The sequence below is a fragment of the Pinus tabuliformis genome, chromosome 8 (genome assembly GCF_031772625.1).
Source record: "Pinus tabuliformis cultivar Carrire ecotype Pingquan chromosome 8, CPIR1, whole genome shotgun sequence".
Lineage (NCBI taxonomy): Eukaryota > Viridiplantae > Streptophyta > Pinopsida > Pinales > Pinaceae > Pinus > Pinus tabuliformis.
The window spans coordinates 1,176,862,286-1,176,882,292 of NC_142294.1; the positions used below are offsets into that span (position 1 = coordinate 1,176,862,286).

Below are 20,007 nucleotides of genomic sequence, written 5' to 3' on the forward strand. Positions count from 1 at the left end.
AAGATGTCTTCTCTAGCTAAAGATACCAAGATTAAGGGGTTAGAAGATCTGGTTATAAAGTTAGGATTGGATCCTAAAGATGTAAAAGCAGCTGAAGAAATAATAAAAAAGAAGAAATGCAGACATTCAAGAACTAAGGAAACAACTGAAGTTACCAACGATTGAACACCCTCAAGCACGGAAGTGGGACAGCTGGAAAAGGAAAAGGAAAACATGTTTCGTATGATTGTGGAACAGAATGTGCAGATCCAGAAAATGGAGGCAGAGATGGAGAAATTAATCAAGGAAAGAGAACTTCAAATCAGCACTAGAGTAGGGACATCTATAGCAACAGCAATATCAACAGCAAAAACAAATTCTACCAGTGAGAAACCAACACAACAATTGTTAAAGGCTATGGGAGACCTATCATTAAAGGACATGGAGATTGAGAAGCTAAGAGCTCAATTAGAGAAGGCCCAAGACAATAAAATAAAGGCTGACAATGCATACCTTGTTGAAGTACAAAAAAGCTTCAGACTAACTAAACAGTTAGAAAAATACATGAATGAGTCAGCCACTGCTCTAAAATTAACAGAAGCCAAGAAGAAAATCTAGGTAGATATCAATTCAAATTTTTCACAATTATGGACTCCAATAGAAATTATATTTGAACAAGAACAGCTTGTTAATAAAGCAAATGAAGCCATAACACAAATCAAAGAAGAATTGGAGCACAAGCCTGGAGAGGCTACCAGGATTATAAAATTCTTGAATTCCAAAACTAAAGAAGAGCTGGAAGAGTTAGGGATCAAGGACAAAACTGATACAATCTTCACAGTCAGGAGAGTTCTGACAAACAAAAATCTCATGTTACAGTTGGAGAATAAGTGCCAAAGTCTGAAAGCTTAGATAAATAAATTTTACAAAAATTCTCTATTTTGCTTAGTAGAGGTCTTCCTTCTTTGACAGATCTGAATAATCACCTAATTTCACAAGAAAGTTACCAGGAGAGATTATACAAGATAGCAAAGGATAATTCCAAATTTGCTAAGGTGAAAGGAATGATCAGTGGTAAAGCTTTCTTAGAAGGTCTGCAAGATGATTTATTCATTGAACGTGAAATTCACCTCTTTCTAACTAAACCTACATTTGAGAAATATATTGAAATGGATGAAACTTACAGAAAAGTCATTAAGTTTTTGTGCCCCAATGAAGAGGAATGGGATAAATTCCTTGAGCTTATCGAATAGGAAAGGTGAATTTCTCAGAAGCAATGGCAGTGAAAAAGGAAGCAGAATGCAGGATTTCAACAACCAAAGCAAGAGAAATGATCTATACATCATTAACAAGTTATGTCATGGCAGCATCCAAACTACAGGCATCATTAAACAACATCCACTCCCAACTAAAGCTAAGAAAAGATGTCTTCTCTAGCTAAAGATACCAAGATAAGGGGTTAGAAGATCTGGTTATAAAGTTAGGATTGAATCCTAAAGATGTAAAAGCAGCTGAAGAAATAATAAAAAGAAGAAATGCAGACATTCAAGACCTAAGGAAACAACTGAAGTTACCAACGACTAAACACCCTCAAGCACGGAAGTGGGACCGCTGGAAAAGGAAAAGGAAAACATGTTTCGTATGATTGTGGAACAGAATGTGCAGATTCAGAAAATGTAGGCAGTGATGGAGAAATTAATCAAGGAAAGAGAACTTCAAATCAACACTAGAGTAGGGACATCTACAGTAGCGGCAATAGCCCGGCAATATCAACGGCAAAAACAAAGTCTACCAGTGAGAAACCAGCACAACAATTGTTAAAGGCTATGGGAGACCTATCATTAAAGGACATGCAGATTGAGAAGCTAAGAGCTCAATTAGAGAAGGCCCAAAGACAATAAAATAAAGGCTGACAATAACAGCTAGAAAAATACATGAATGAGTCAGCCACTGCTCTAAAATTAACAGAAGCCAATCAGAAAATCTGGGTAGATATCAATTCAACTTTTTCACAATAAAGCAAATGAAGCCATAGCACAAATCAAAGAAGAATTGGAGCACAAGCCTGGAGAGGCTACCAAGATTATAAAATTCTTGAATTCCAAAACTAAAGAAGATCTGGAAGAGTTAGGGATCAAGGACAGAACTGATACAGTCTTCACGGTCAGGAGAGTTCTGACAAACAAAAATCTCATGTTACAGTTGGAGAATAAGTGCCAAAGTCTGAAAGCTCGGATAGATCAATTTTACAAAAATTCTCTATTTTGCTTAGTAGAGGTCTTCCTTCTTTGACAGATCAGAATAATCACCTAATTTCACAAGAAAGTTACCAGGAGAGATTATACAAGATAGCAAAGGATAATTCCAAATTTGCTAAGGTGAAAGGAATGATCAGTGGTAAAGCTTTCTTAGAAGGTCTGCAAGATGATTTATTCATTGAACATGAAATTCACCTCTTTCTAACTAAACCTACATTTGAGAAATATATTGAAGTGGATGAAACTTACAGAAAAGTCATTAAGTTTTCATGCCCTAATGAAGAGGAATGGGATAAATTCCTTGAGCTTATCGAATAGGAAAGGTGAATTTCTCAGAAGCAGTTGCAGTGAAAAAGGGAGCAGAATGCAGGATTTCAGCAACCAGTTGCAGTGAAAGGAGCAGAAAACAAGATAACAAGAGCATAAAGCACAGAATTCAATTTGAGGCAGCAGTCATCAAACAGCACCCTCAAATAGTGTGTTGATTAGTCAAAATCGGTTCAGAAAGTCTATTTTTATGTTCTACTTTTGTAAAAAGTGAAAGGAGCAGAAAACAAGATAACAAGAGCATAAAGCGCAGAATTCAATTTGAGGTAGCAGTCATCAAACAGCACCCTCAAATAGTGTGTTTCTTAGTCAAAATCGGTTCAGAAAGTCTATTTTTATGTTCTACTTTTGTAAAAATCCAAATCAGTTTGGATAATATTGTATTTTGTAAAAGAAATATATTAGATTTAGATATTTTTTGAATTACACACTATAAGTATTTTGTAATTTGAAGTAAGAAGTGTTGAACCCTTGTGATGATCCAGTGACACTATTGTACTATTCTGAAAATTTTCTGAAGATAATCAAAGGATTCTGACTTCACTCTTAACAGCTTTTGTGTTCATGTGAGTCTTTTTGGTTTATTCATTTATGTTTTTCATCATATATTCAAGGTAACATAGGAGTTAGGGTAAGGCTAAGTTAAGTATTAACTTCCTTGAAAGCCTGTTGCAAAGTTATCATCTTTATGGAGATTAACTAATTGAACAGTCTGTTTAAATTAGTTCCTCTGCATCTTTAAATTGTTGCCTTCTATCATCTCTTGAATATATATTGTTTGGCTGTAAAATTCTTTTGCATGCATCAACTGTATTTGATTAATTAACTAAGTTGCAGGAAACGTGGCCCTAGGGGTCGTTTCCTCCCAGGAAACGAAACGAAACCTGGAAACGCGTACCGTATGGCCGGAAACGCGTTTCGAGGCCGTACGAGCCACGTTTCCCCAAATTTATGTGTTGTTTTTTTAAATTTTTTTTAATTTGTTTTTAAATTTTTTTTAGGTTTCCGGGATGTTCTAGAAACCTATTCTAAAGTTATAAAAGAGCAGTTTGTCTCATTCTCTCATCACACTATTCAGCAAGTCGTTTCTCTTGGAGACTGGCAGCTGTTGCAGCTAGGGTGTTTTGAGCAGTGAGCAAAGTAGATTTCAGCAGCAGGAGAAAGAGATTTCAGCAGCAAGAGAAAGAGATTTCAGCAGGAGATTTCAATAGCAGCAGATTTGGCTCAGCTACAACCATATTTCTCTTCTCTTTTCTGGCATTTCGAGGTAGTCTCAGCCACAGATAATTAATTTGGGTAAGCCACATTCATTTTTTTAGTTTTTTCTTACTATTTCTTCAATTTTTCTAGGGTTTAGGCAGCCAAAAATATGAAAAACGTTTTTTATTGATAGATTTGTTTTTTAAATTTATTTTTGCAGCAGATTTAGCTCAGCTACAGCCATATTTCTCCTCTTTTCTGGCATTTTAAGGTAGATTCAGCCACAGAAAATTAATTTGGGTAAGCCACATTCATTTCTTAGTTTTTTTCTTACTATTTCTTTAATTTTTCTAGGGTTTATACAGCCAAAAATATGAAAAACGTTTTTATTATTTACAGATTTGTTTTTTTAATTTATTTTTGCAACAATGGCTTCCAGCCAAAGTGCCGCTGCAAGTTCAAGCCCTAGGGCCAACCCAAGGGCTGAATATTATCCTCTTTGGAGGCATGTGACGAAGCTTCAAAGATGTGGAGGTGGTGGCTCATGGGAATGGCGATGCAATCTTTGCAACAATACGTACAAGGGCTCCTACCCAAGAGTGAAGGCGCATCTATTGCATGGAGGAGGACAGGGGATTTCAGGTTGCACAAAAACACCAGATCCGTTGGCAAGGAGGGCATATCAAAGAGAGCAAGATGAGGCGGATGGTACTAAGAGAAGGCATGATGAGCTTACTCAAGCTCCATCTAACATTGAGCCAAGGATTGTAGTTGAAGCAAGAAAGATGAGAGCTGGTCACACTCAACAACATGAACAACCAGCACCCAAAAATACCAGAGGCCCAGGGGCATCCCCTTCAGTTCAGGATAGCAGAATTGCTAGATTGGTGAATGTGCAAGCAAGAGAAGAAACTGATTCCAGAGTGGCTAGGTGCATTTATGCATGTGGTATCCCATTCAATGTTGTTCGCTCTCCTTACTGGCAAGATATGATAAGGGCAGTTAACAAAGCTCCTCAAGGGTACAAGGGGCCCAACTATGAGAAAGTCAGAACCCAGCTTCTCAAAAATGAGAAGGGCCTTGTGGAGGACAATTTAGCTCCAATTCGTTCTTCCTGGAGTAGCTCTGGGGTTACCATAGTCTCAGATGGTTGGACAGATATGAGGCGTAGACCATTGATAAATATCATTGCCACTTCCCCCAAAGGAGCAATGTTTATCAAGGCAGAAGACTACTTAGGAGAGGTGAAAGATGCACAATACATTGCTGATGTTATTATAAAAGCTATTGAACAAATAGGGCCTAACAAGGTGGTGCAAGTTATCACGGATAATGCACCGGTTTGCAAAGCTGCAGGTTTAATTATTGAGGGGAGGTATGACCACATCTTTTGGACACCTGCATTGTCCATAATCTGAATCTGATCTTAGAGGAGATCGACAACAAAGTTTCCTGGATAAAGGAACTCACAGGGGAAGCAAAGGAGATTATCAAATTCATCACCAACCACCACCAGTCTCAGGCCATATTTCGAGAGTGCTCCAAATTGGAGTTGTTAAAAGTTGTTGAGACAAGATATGCCTCAAACTTCGTGATGTTGCGCCGCCTTGTTGAGGTTAAGCATGCATTAGTTTCTATGGTGGTGAGTCAACTTTGGATTGAGTGGAGACAAGCAGATTCAGAGCGGGGATCTATGGTGCGTAGATTGTGCCTTGATGAGGATTGGTGGAGCAAGGTAGATTTCTTGCTAGAGTTCACAACCCCTGCATTTGAGCTTCTCCGGAGTGCTGACACTGACCAACCTTTCTTGGGAGAGGTATATGATGGCATGGATTCCATGGTTGAGAAAACTATGGAAATCATTTCGCAGGAGTCTCCACAACTTTTGTTTGTTGATGATCATTTTGCTGGTTTGATCAAGAAAATCATTGTTGATAGGTGGAACAATTTCAATACACCATTGCACACTTTAGCACATGCTTTGAACCCCAAATTTTATGATGAGGAGCTTATTGCTAAAAGCAATGGGAAGAGGAAGGCACCCCATAAGGATAGAGAGGTGGCTACTAGGGTGAAAAAAGCCCTTATGAGAATGTTTCCTTCTCATCTACATAGGTAGGTAAAGGAGGAATTTGCCAGTTTTGCTGCAGGAATAGATGATTATGCAAATATATCAGCTTTGGAGGAGAGAAGCATCATGAATCCAGTTAGGTGGTGGATTTGTCATGGAGCAAATGGTGTACATTTGCAAAACCTTGCCATTCGTATTCTTTCACAAGTGGCAAGCTCTTCATCAGCAGAAAGGAATTGGAGCACTTATGGTTTTATTCATTCTGTGAAGCGCAATAGGTTGGGCTCATAGAAAGCAGAGGATCTTGTTTATGTGCACTCCAACCTTCGCCTTGCATCTCGTAGGGGTCCAGAATACAACAGTGGTCCTTCTAAAGAATGGGATGTGGATGCAGAAAATCCTGATTTGGATCTCTCTCTTGCTGCCCTGAATATTGAGGCCGAATCTGATAGTGGAATTGGTGCATCATCTTCTTCAACACTACCATCCACTGTTGAGCATTGTGTTGCTTCTATTTTTGATGAGGATTGTTATGATGAGGATTAGTCTTTTGTGACTTGTCTCTATAGTTCTTGCAGCCTTATAGTCTTTATTGTACTTGCAGCCTCATATACTAATATAAATAAAGGTTGATTTTGGATTTTCCTATATTTTTATTTTCATTATGTGATCATTCATGACTCATGAGTAAATGTGATGTAAATTTAATCTTAATGTTTAAATGTAATAAATTATAATCATATAATGTAAATGTATCATTCATGCTTTATGATTGCACATATATATAATAATAATTTTTAAATAATTTTATATATATATATATATATATATATATATTATTATATATATTCGCGTTTCCCCGTTTCCAAAATTTGGGGAGGTCGCGTTTCGTTTCGCTTCCCGTTTCGGAAACTCGTTTCCGTTTCCCCGTTTCGTGCAACTTAGTTAATTAAGTATTCAATATGAATGTTTGATTATCACCTATCTTCTCATTTTCCACTTTCAAAATCAATTAAGATTTTATACTGTTATGAACGAAAATTAGCCCTTCGAACTTCTCAAAAATATTTGGATTTTACAAGTGTTAAAGGTTTAATGCATTGGTCATCCAACTCAATTAAAACCCTTACTTAGATGCTTTGGCACAGTTCTCCAGCCTAGAACTGTCTAAAAAGATACAACAGTTAGGATGAGAGGATATCAAGAAGAATGACCCTTCTTAGGTTGATTTCCTAGAACAATGGATCGGCGAGGAGAAATTAGTATCTCGAGAGATGGGTAATTTCCGGACCATTTAGGGTAAACTGCAAAGCCAAGAACCCACTAGAGAGGATTCCTCAATGGGATTTCCCCCAGCCCAAGGATCAACTATGGCATGAAATAAGCCAAGCATTTACTAAGGGAACCCCCTCTAGGGTTTTCCTAGCAAAGAGGCTCGATTATTACTTCATGCCAATAAAGGAAAAGATGACGTCTAATGCTCTGATCTCTCCTTCCACGTGATCGTTGTCCCTCAATGGATCTATCACACTAAGCCTTGTGATGATCTTGAATTGCCCACAAATTAACCGTTAAAAAAACACTGCAAATAGAACCAAGAAAAGAAAGACTTCTAAGTCGATACATGCATCACATAACAAACCCAAAAGACCAGTGGCAACAAGAAAATGTTTATTGAGCCCCTCGAGAGAGGAATACTCCCACTATCCAACCATGATTACAAATGAGGAAGTCCTTCGCTTATATAGAGGAGGTAAGAACTTCCTTTACAATATAATAATTTCCAAGAAGCTTCTTAGACCTAGTCTATCTTCTAGAATTAAAAATTTATTGCATAGACATAAAATAAATAAAGGGTGGCTTACCCACATGTACAATTATAGTAATGGATTCCCATCCACTAAAGATGGATTAACCCTCAAGATAATAACCCAACATTCATCAAAAAGGTCCTGCTACTTGATTAAATAAAGCAATGGCTGGTCAAATTCTTTATAGCCGCCAAACCCTCATAACGTCTAGTCAGGCTCAACCGTAAATCCATTCCTAGGAGTCATATGGGCATGGTGGAAAATCAAGCCAGGAGAAGCTGCCCGCAGCACTCCTCAACAATGATGACAGCTCTTGTGCGCTGTAATCAAAAACCGTTATGTGGAGCTCATGCGAAGCAATGTAATGAAGGACTCATTTGGACAGAGGCACAGGACGTGAGTAACTCCACAATATTGCAATGGGTTATGAGATCTTACAGCCAAAGCTCCACCAGCAAACAAATAATTTGTAACACAGTGGGGTACTCTATGTCTGCAGCCTAGAGATTAAAGTCATTCATCAAGAAGGTGCTCGAGACTGTCCAAACAAAGTATGGTTATCCGGATCCCCAACCATGGCATTTTCTTGACAGAAATTAACTGCATTTGCTCTAAGAGAATCATTCCATACTTCTGATTCCTTTGTGAGGTTATCAACACCAAATTCTTTCCAAGCATTGGCATTAGCCAACTTACAGTCCTTGAAAATAGTATTGCAGCCGCTCCTGCAATTGCTGTATCCAAACTGGGTAACTTGGCCAGGTTTTCCATTGGCAACTCAAGATAAGGAGTAAGAGCTCCAAGCCTTGGTGAAAAAGGATAGAATGTGGAAATTACTGGTAGTGCACTCTGGGCAGGCCAAAGGCCTCTTACTGCTGATACACAAATCTTTTTCTCAAATCCTGATTTTGTCTCTGTGAAATCTGGGTATCGCATTTTTGTTTTTCCATAGTCTTTCCCATGAAGTGCTGACACTGGATAGTGACAAAGCAGGCAAATTAGAAAACTCAGTGATGTGATGGAGATATTAATGTCTCTCTTCATTCTATCCTGTCCATCTAAAAACAAATGTAAGTGAAGAAATTTTTATATGTACAGCAGATAAAAGAGAGGTAAGAGATCATAATGATACAGACTTTCTCTCTTCGACAGGCTCTCAGCTGCTTTAAGATGGTTGGTTAATGTATTTAATTCTTTTAAATCCAAATGGTATGGAGATAGAGTACACTAATTTTTTTTCAGAAGCTTTGTGGTGACTAAGTACAAACCATCTAGCTACTTCTACAAGTACAAATATGTCACAGACAAACCAAGTTAGGTTATATGGATGGACAAGTGAGCCATAAGATCTGATATAGGTGTTTGAAGAATCCACAAAATAATCAGCTCTTCCTTTGAGGACCTTTCTGGCTTCATCTGTTAACCTATCAGGATCCCTTCCAGTGAGGAGTATTTTAACGGAAGGCACAAATTTGTAGTGTACAATATAAAGGTCTCTAAATCCTTTATCTTTTCTTAGTGTGGGGTACCAAACGGGATTAGATGGTCTTCATGATTTGCCTGCTTCTTCTTTGAGATTCCAGGATAGTCAGTCGAAAAGTATATCACAATTACTAGGTAGGTTGTTGCAAAGTGGTTCATCTGTTCAAAGTCCTTCTAGTATACAACATTCTTAGATAAGTGTTCCCCAGTCAAGGGTAATTGGGTTCTTATTTACAATTTGTGAATTATGTAAACGAAAATTGTCAGGAATCTGGAGGTATTTTCCTACAACCAGAGCTTAACTAACATCCAGGCAAGGTCAACATAAGAGTATTTGAGGATTCCTATGTCATAGCGTTGGGTGGTAGAATGCACCCCTACCAAAGGACTTTTTCTCCAGTGATTCAGTAACTCACAACCCCCTTTATAGTGTTTCAAATAAGCATCCAACAATAGCACACAAGGATTTAGTAAGTACTAACTTCCAAGAGTGCAGCAAGGATCAGAAAAGTTAAGAGACTTATGAAAATGACTAAGCCTAGAGCTTTTAGGCTTTTCAATATAAATAATGTAGCCTCTAATACCAAATCAACCAAATCCTTTCAAATTGGTACTTTAAATGTACTGAATGTATGATGCTACACTAGTCACTTCACTGATTTCCCTTGGTAATTGCAACCAATGATATTTTACCACATGGACCTTTAAGCATTGCCATGTAGCAAGGGCAGTGTTTTTTCATCAAAGCCTGGTAGTCTCCTTTTTTTTCACGAACCCAAAACATTATTAAGTCCCACTAAATCAAGCATCGGGTCAATGGGAGGCTTTGTACAATCTGTGAAACAGAAGGGGTGAGATCTGCCTGGCTTACAGCCAACGAAATATTATAAAATTCATTTCAAATTCGACCCCGGGTTAAAGGGATGAGTCGCGATCCCTTCTCAGTGCGACAGTTTTGTTTATCACTTAAAAGATCATATCAACTTGTATCGACGAAGCTGATGTTTCTGAGACGAGAAGACATTCGAAACCGAAAAAAAGATCAAGCCTTTTTCATCGACAAGCTTTGAGGACAAAGCTTTTTGAGGAGGAAGGCAATGTTATGAATAAATATATAAGAAATAATGTAAATTATAATAACCATAAATAATGATTAGTTAATTAGTAATTAGGTTGAAGAGTCATGTCTAAATGGGACATGGCTCTCCATGAAGAGAGCACCTGCATTCATCAGAGAGAGATACATGGAACAAAAAAAAACTTTTCATTTTTTTTCATTTTTTTCTTAGGCCTACTAGTTGCCTCAAAGGAGGTTTTCACCTATGATCTTTTCCCTTTTTCTCTTTTTTTTTCTTTCCAACCCACTGACCGCCTCAAGGAGGTTTTCAATCAATGAGCCAATCTCAGGCGCCTCAAAGGAGGTTTTCACTTGAGATTTTATTTTTTCTCTTATTTTCTTTTCCTCTTTTTCCTTTTTTCTTTTATTCTTCTATCCTACTCTAATTGAAAGAAAGAAAATATCTTTCAAATATAGGAATACTTCCAGTGGATCCATGTGCATAAAAAGATGATAGATAAAATCATGTGTAGGCTCAAACCATATGCTTTGACATGTACCTAAATATGAGAGACCAACTGCTTTGACTTTGATAATGCCAAACATTGTTGAAGAGAGTGGTGCTCTTGTTAGATAAGCAACCCTCTCACTCTCATTGTATCATTCTTATTCACACATTTGATATATAGTATTTGTATCCTCATGGATATCTTTATATTCCAAGTCTTCTGGAGTAATTAATCTGAAGAAGGAACTTTGTTCGCTTCAAAAAAATCCCCACGGCTTGGTGGACCCAAAATAATTTGAATTCTAATGAAACTTCATCTAAATCAAAGAGAAAAATACTTAGAATCCTTTTCAATGAAAAGAGCTCTTTGACTTACCCTATGAGATGCACATTGTTGCCTCCTAGGATTCTATGGAGTTACCACCTATCTTCTCAATCCTCTTATGCTAACGTCACCCATGCCACATGTCAAGGTTTGATCAATCTCTGCTCTTAAGTCATCAATACTAACATCATCAAGATGGTGTGGCACTCTTTCAACTCGTCATGTGCCTTTCTAACTCTACCCTCCATTACACAAAGTAGAAATTCCTCTATAATCATCCTACACACATGGCATTATGCTATCAGCCCATAATTTTATTGATATGGCAATGCTATGTTGATGTTCATTGTTTATAGCTTGGTAAAGTACTTCTGCACAGGCTTTGTTAAGTTTCTTGAAACTCTACAACTACATAGATGAATTACTGAAAACTGAAACCAAATTTACTTTCACCAAGATACAGAATTTCTTAAGAATCATTAAGCAACGGAAAAACACCAGAGATAAAAACACATGCACACAAAATTGACACGCTTGTTTTACCCAAGAAACCCAAAAGGGAAAACATGTTTTCTTTGTTGTGGTATTTTATTGATTGTTCTTGAGCAATTGGATCTATTACAATTCACACTACTTCTGCAACCAGCAATCTGTCTCTAAGAAATAGTCTCAACCTACCCTGAGAATCCTTGATCGCTACTCCACAATCCTTGCACACTTGGCCCATATTTCCTTGCACGCAAGCTCCTATTTCCTAGCGCACAATTGCCCCTATTTCCTAGCGCACTTGTGGCTCCTAAATCTATGCGCACTTGCTCCTCAAGAATGCACACTACACACACACAAAGAATGATCTCGATTATGCCTTTGTCCTTCTCTTTATAGATAGAATTTGAACCATGCAAAAAGGCCTAGTTCGATTAGCAGTTCCCTCGAGTTTCCTTCAATTGTGATTGACTGAGAACTCAAGTCATTCTCTCTCCAATCAACACTGAAGTTTTAACTCGTTCTCTTTCCAATCAACACTGAAGTCTTAACTTGTTCTAACTGAACTTGGCACTACCACCTTGTCTTATAGTCTAACTGAAGAAGACTCCACTTAACTGAAGCTCCAACACTACGCATGAAAACTTGATGACCATTCTAGTAAAATGCAAATCAACTCATCGTAACTGAAGTTTATCTCATGAACTCACACTCATGCTAGAGAAATACAAATTTGTGGTCTTCATTGGCTAAGGCACAAGCCAGAAGACCTTCCATCGCTATATTTTCAACAAGATTAAGTGTTTAGGCATGCAAGAAGTTGCATGAAATATCCTTAGAACACTTGGTCAAGTGTGAGCAAGTTGCTAATGTAAATTAGCCTAACTTAGGAAAAACACAAAATTGTTATGTTGGCTAATTGACCTAAAGAAACTTAGGAAAAGTAAAGTAAATAAATTTAGTGATTATGTTTTAATCCCAACAATTGATCACAAGTGAGGTGAGATCTAATCTCAGTCATCAAATCACTTAGGAGATTAGAGTTAGGGATTTACCTCAACGTAAAGTTATAAAAGCAAGAATAAAGAGAGGAGAAAACACACAATACAGTGGCAATGGCCTTTGAGAGGGATTTTCACAAGTGAAGAGTGCGATACTCTAGTGTGTCGAGTCTGAGGAAGTGCAGAAGGGCAGCATTGGAGATCCAAATCAGCCAAGGAGATCAAGGACAAATCTAGGGCCTAATCTATTGCATCAAACCCAAAGCATTTTGTATCGATAATTTTCTCAGTTGGGCCATTATCTAAGACTAGAACCCAAGTAAGTTAAAAATTTTAATGAAGAACTATTGATTGGGCAAAATCTATTTATGTCATTGTGATTGAGATTGGTTATGTGTAATTTTTGCTTCAGCTAATTGTGTTAAAGACTTAGCTATGCGTCCATTAAGTAGATCTACAATCTGCCAGGTTAATGAATTGTCAAGTGTTAGGTTCAAGGAAAAATTAACATGGTATCAAAGCTAGAAACTATGAAACTGATCTCTGAATCACCCAAGAAGCCAGGTCAATCCAGGGTTTGTCGAGGCCATGTTTGGCCACGATTGTACAAAGCGCAACTTTTTTTAGGCCGTACGTCATACGATGGGCTAAGTTCGTTAAGGCCTCAATCAAAAAAAAGAAAAAAGCTATACATAGACATCAAGGGGCCAACAGACCACGTGCAACAATGAAATTAAAGAAAAGAAAAGGAATAGATCGGCGGTTGTGGTGCTTGGTACCAACTAGCCAACAACCCACCAAAAACAAGAAGTTCAAGGTCGACACAGCTCAAACACAGGTGTGCAGACTGCAAAAGGTGGTCGATAGGTCACAATCAGATCTAAACAAGCAGGGGTCGAGGCAGGCATGCGTCAAGCTAAGGAGATAAATGGCCCACATGTGTAAGGCACGATAGCGACAACAAGGGTTGTTAGGCCGTTGTTGGCAGTTGGACACATGAGTCAAGACTGAGGTGTGGCACAGGTGGCAAGACCACTAGCCGAAAGGCAAACAAAGGGCGCAGTGGGGGCTATGTTGCATGAAACACCTTCCTGGGCAGCATACTGGTACTAGAAACATGTTAAAACACCAAAACTTCACCAAAACGTCGTCAGTCGTATTGGTATGGTGTTTCGCAATTTTGAAACCTGTACTGTATGGCCAATGGTGTTTCGAGGTCGTTTCGGCCAAAAGCTACAATGTTTCAGCAAGTTAAGTGGTAGTTTTAGGCTTGCTCAAGTGGCCAAGAAGGGCACGGTTCCCTTTTATGGCCCAAAACGCTTAGTTAAGCATTTTTTATAAAGTTTATTTCACTCCTAAAGCTAATCTCAGTTTTAAAAATACACTTAGAGCTCTCTCTTGTTGCTCTCGATATTAGTGGTGATGCAAGTGGAAATGGAAGTACTAGTAGAATTGCCTCTTCTGTCGAACAAGCATCTTGTTATATTTTTGTTGATGAGGATGAGAATTGTTATTATTACTAATACGTAGTCCATATTTCTCTTTAGTTCATGTTTTATTTCAATTTTAGCACATGCAGCCTCCTGTATAAAGGTTGATTTTGGAACCTTCGATGTATAGGCTCATCTATAAAGGCTAATTTTGGATTTTTGCATCATGTAATCATCTATGGGAGTTAGTATAGACTTACTTTTCCTTCGAAAATGTCATCTTTGTGTCTCGTTCTTGCTTTTCTTGCAAGATAATGTGTTACTAATTTATTTGTAATATATATATAGACACACACACACATATATGACGTTTCGAGGGGCATTTCCATTTTTCAGGGTTGACATTTCCAATCGTACCCATTTCGGAAACAATTGATTTGATTAGATTAAAATGTAGTCAGGGGAACAAGGGGGAACTTTATAAAGTCACAGTATCATGTATTTACTTGCCCATGGTATTGGTAACCATGGTATTGGCCATGGTATTGGGGTGGCCATAGATTATAAAAGGGAGCTCAAAACCATTCATGTCTGGATATTTGATGGATTGTTTACTTTGGCTCTTGGAGCTTGCTTGAAGGTTTATAACCCAAATCATGATCTTCTTCAGTGGAACAATTACCCACCCTAGTTCATTAAAATAACTAGTCTTCAGTGGTGAAAGACTCCACCCTATCTAGTCTTGAAGGAGGAGCCAGCCAGGTTTTTCATTGGGCTCAGATCCAGAATAGAATCTATATTTTTTCATAATTACAAAAACCACACTATAGGGCTAGTGAAACCGCATCAACAAATTTATTGGAGAGGTCATTGTCTGCCATTTATATCTTCAGCCATTTGTGCCATTGTCTTAGCAGGTTCCCATGTATAATCAGATTCATATTTAATATAATAAGGTTGAGTTTGTTGCTTGTGCTTACTGTCAAACGAGGGTTTCATGTTAAATTGTATGCTATATGTTTGACAAAATGTCCTTACATTAATAGCTAGCAGAAAATCATTGGTAATGTCATTTTTGCAAAGTGCTAGTTAAAAATACCTCAGTGGTAACTGTGAAGACTTTTGTGAGATCTAGTTTGGGACATTACAGAAGTCTTATCTCAAATGCTTTGTAAGTTTGTAACAGATAAGAAGAATAAAGGGTTCCAATGATTGCATCTAGCAGAGGGGGTATAATACGACATGTCATACATCTGCTAGAATTTCAGTTTTGGAAAATGACCCTTCTGATGCTTCACTGCTCAAAAATGCACCCACTTTGCCCCTGCTTCGTGCAACATTGCTGCAAACTCCTGTTGCTGCTGCTTGGCTTTCTTCCGCTCAGGACACTGACATGCATAGTGGCTCATCAAGTCCTTCTTCCCCGTCTGATGAATCTGACTCCTCCTCCTTGCTCTTCTGACCTTTCCCAGGTCTTCCTCTCCTACCTTCCTTCTTCATCCTATAGATGAAGGCTAGATTCTACTCTTCCTCCTCTATACCTACAACTGTCTTCAATCAAATCTCCTTCTGGACAAAATCATACCATAGCTTCTCAAAGCAGGGAAGCTTGTCTCAGACATAGACACCCCAATCACAAAGTTTGCCTAGAAGATGAAAACCTACACAAGACTATGAGTACTCATTGTTCACTCTTGACCTCTTCTCCAACTGCCGCACGTTGACCACAAAGTTCAGTAATCTTCATCAAATAACTGGTTATGGTATTTGTCTTTCTCATCCATGTGGCACTAAAATTATTAAGTTATTCGTTGGAAGCATCTTCCAACTAGTGTTCTCACTTTGATATAAACTGACTACAGCAGTAGAAATCTCCTTACTAGTCTTGTTTCCAACAATGTAAGGGATTAGGTGATCCTTCATTGAGTCAAGGATGAACTGTTTCACCTTGACTTTCTTTTATTATCCTCTTCTAACAAAGCAACATCTATAGAAGTATAACATTCTCCTCACAAGATGCCAAAACTCATGCTACTCCAAAAGCATTTGCACCCGGACACTTTCAGAGACAAAGTTGGAAAATCCTTCCAACCTATCTTTGTATCTAAGAGACTAAAGGTAGTCATACGGCTCCTGGAACAAGCCAATAGGCTAAAGTCAAAACAGATCAGAAACTTAAAACAACCTACACAGGTCCACGATGCTTTTTTCAAACACAGATCTTGAGCATCACAGACCTGAAACCTTCTGAAAACTCCCTATCCCATATAGAAGCCCTGCTACCGTACACAAATTCCTGGAAGGTTTCAGAAATGCGTGGTTACAACTTACAATCTTCAGCTCATCCTAACAGTTTACTGCGGCATATTGGAACCCTAACAGCTAGAAATGAAAAGCTTTAACTTACTCTCAAAACTGCCTAGTCTGATCTATACGCAGAAACTGAAACACATCACACATTAATCCCTCACTCTTTATAATAATTAAGTTACTTTTCATTTTAGAGAGACTTGTCTTGGACGGGCAATTAGTAGTGATCAATAGTTCCAATGTATCTTTATTAGCAGTTGTATTGCCTTTGGCCCCAGGGCCCACAGGGATTTGAATTTCATAAAAGTGGCTGGTTCACCCCCACAAGTGTTCAAATCTCACAAAAGTGATCAGATCGCCCCTGCTAGGACGAACACAAAGACAATAGAAACTTCATAGCTGTCAAGTGAGGCCCAGTGACCCAACACCCCTCTAGATAAAAAACCGCAAACGGTGTCCCACCTTTGGTTGATGGCCATATGTTTCCAGGATTTAGGATCATGAATATGTCCTCTGGAAGCCTTCTCAATCCTTTTCTTAGGAGTTAAGACAGAGTGAATGAGTCCAAGAAGATCATGTGAGAAAAACTCTATGCTTACACTTAGGATGGCAAAATTGTTATGGTCTATAAGATTCAACTAGACTATGAGTCAATAGTATTATGAAAATCAAGAAGATACTAGAGTCATCGATCCCGTTCGTATATTTTGGCATAAGACAAACATCAATTTTATTCTCAAATTCAATGTTCATTTTGACAATCGAAAACATCAATCATACTCTCAAATCCAATGTGCATAATTATTCAAATAATAAGTATTCAATCAGATTTAATATGGCTTTTAGCTCATTGATCTTGAACAGATGGTTAAGGTTCAAAATTGCTTACATTAGAACTTGTACACTTACCCTACCCAGCCTGCAATAGTTTTGTCATTCAAATTAGTGATATGGGTGCAGATATCCAAGTGGGTCCCATGATCTACATTTGTGGTCAATTGTTGGATATTAATAAAATTATCCTATCTTATCTTCACCTTTCGTTTATGTCCAAAGCACCTATTCTGTAATTCAATCAACAATTAGCCAGTTATATGGCTTTAGTTACATTTCCCTTGTGGTCTTTAGTCCATATTCGAATAATTTGGACAAAAAACTTAATAATAGTCTCAAATTGGTTAGATTCAAAGCCACCCAACTACTCCAACACATGACTTGAACTTGAAAGGATGAAAAGGATGACCAGGAATAAATAAATCTCCAAAAGAAAACAAAAATAAAAATACCTAACTCATCTAGAAACATCATTATTTCCAGTAAGTTGACAAAGATTCTGATTTCCATTCAAATTCTGGAAGAGGTAAAGTGCTTAAAACTCTTGAATAACCCTTTAAATATATAGTCATTGCCTAGAAACACCTATTTCCATCTTCTGTCTCTTTTTCAATGGTAATCACCTCTGCCTGAGATACGGTTAAAAGCATACAGCCGGACTGACACAGTTTGCAGAATGCTGATGAGTGCAAACACTTACTGCAATGAGGTCATTCTTTAACTGAGTTGAAATCACCTATTACATGAAACCCATCCTATGCTATGATTAGGAGCAAGGAGCAAGGTTGTTAATCTCGTATTTTAGAATGACTCGGGACTTGGAAAACTAGGAAACAAACACTGGAATAACTCGAAAATTTGAAAATCACCTAAAATTTAAAATACACCAATATTTTGGCAGCAAACCCAAACAACGACATTTACATTCCATTAAAAAAAGATATTAATCACTGACTGATACATCAAATATCCATACATTAAACTAAAAACTATCTTGCGGAATCAAGATTCAAAAGATAAGGATGTTGCGCCCCATCCCATATACCAGTTGCCTGGCAGTTGTCAGAAACAAGAAATCACAGTAATCTTATGATAGATTCAATTAGTTTTGGATGAAAGCTTCTTGGGCAGAATAGGAATGCCAATGTGAACAAAATGCAATGCCACTGATACATCCCACTCAAGGGTAATCTGATTAAAAGGATCCAATATTGCTAACAACACCTCCGAAGGCAGGAGCCAATACACAAATGACAGATTTATAAAAGATGCCCCAGCAAGAAATACTAATCCGCCTTTTGTTCAAACCAAAACTAAACTAATTTCAAGGTGACCTAAAATGAAGATATTTTAACGAGATGGAACCAACTATAATTAACTACATTTGATCCCTCTTAGTCCCCATTATCCCACATTGTTTCTGGATTGTAAGAACTGCAAATGAAGATTGACCCATGTCAAACACAAAGGGGTTCAGACTAAGGGCTACAGAAAAGGGGGGTATTTTACTCTTTGTAGACTATTCTGTGATTGAATGTGGTATTACATTAAGCATTTCAAATCTGGCTAAACCATGTAATATGTTAAGACCATCTGATTTCCAGACCGTCGTATCGGAAAATATAAATATGCAAACCGCACACCTGACATTTCATTCCATCTATTTTCAATATGACTGAAATACTTACAGCCCGGTGGAAGCAATTAGGCGGGTATCCACTTCACTTCTACTCGAAACACACCACTTCACTTCACTCCCTCCAAACCCACCACCGGCCATGTGAAACGGGAGTCCAGAGGGCCATTGCACTTCCAAGTCTCCCGCCACAAACTCTGACTGCACTCACAAGTCACCCAGCCAAACAATCTCAGCGTGCTTTTCAATACCCAGTAAAAAATCAAATCAAACCTACACAGGCAACCCAGTAAAAAATCAAATCAAACCTACACAGGCAACGAGAATTTTTAACAAATCTATTCAAGCACGGGAGCATCTGATTTAGAGATTATTAAAAGGACGACGAATGCTGTTGCAACAGCAGAAGAGGGGCACCTAGATCTCATTATGGATAATGTACACTCTGGAAAGTTGGGTGCACTTTTGTGGGGGCGCACTTATACTAATTGTCAAAGCTCTGTCAATCGCCATTCCCGATGTTTGTGTCTTTAAACAATCGAAAACGCGTCAGGGAGTGCATCAACAACAGCGGAGCAGCTTTGTTTATGAATCAAGAGTGTCCTCGTCGATTAGCGTTTTGTTTGTGAGCGATTCCTTACTTTTCTTGTTCTGTATGTAATTATTATTACCGAGTATTTCCTGACTGGCATATCTCGATCTATACGGTGGGGTTTCATTCCTAATTAAGATTTATTCCACTCTTTGGGCGAATGTAACGACGTGCTCGAGTGAACTTGATATGAATTTTCTGTGCGATAGAATTCCAAGAAGAGCGTTGAAATGAGAGTCAAGGTAGACGGATGTTGAAAGCCACTTCAAAATGTCACATCTTATAATTTAATTTTAATTAGTAAAAGTTAACGCTAAGATTTATTTTAGGTTAAAAATTTAAGTGGTAATTTTTTTTAAATTTGAAACAAAAAATTGAGGTAGATTCAGAGTTTGAAAATAGATTTGATCCCTTTTAATATTTGGTAGATTCAAAGTTTGAAAAGAATTTTGATCCCTCTTAACACTTGATACATTTAGAGTTAAGATGGATATAGGCTATTAGAATATATATATATATATATTTCTTCTTACATAAAAATACCATTTGCAAAACCATAAGTTGTGAAGTTTAAAAACTGCCAACAATAAATTGACTATTTTACCTCAGGTTTATTTTAATTATTAATTTTATTTTTTTAACTTTTATTTTATTTTTATGTAATTTGACCGAATCAAAATGTTTACATAACACGACATTA

At 37.7% G+C, this 20,007-nt stretch overlaps 1 protein-coding gene across 3 annotated transcripts in view; it reads right to left on the reverse strand.

Annotated features, from left to right (window-relative positions):
- LOC149239535 (cyclin-U4-1-like) overlaps positions 1-19,461 on the reverse strand; it is a 64,823-nt gene extending 45,362 nt beyond the window's left edge. The window contains exons 1-2 of one of the 3 annotated variants that reach the window (XR_016246454.1): positions 19,028-19,450; positions 18,768-18,916 (exon numbers count right to left, since the gene is read on the reverse strand). The gene's annotated coding sequence lies outside the window, so the exon portion shown is untranslated. Of the gene's footprint in view, positions 1-18,767; positions 18,917-19,027 lie in introns of all 3 variants that reach the window. The other 2 variants (XR_016246455.1, XM_089373452.1) reach the window with 2 other exon arrangements.
- Between the last annotated feature and the right edge of the window lie 546 nt (positions 19,462-20,007).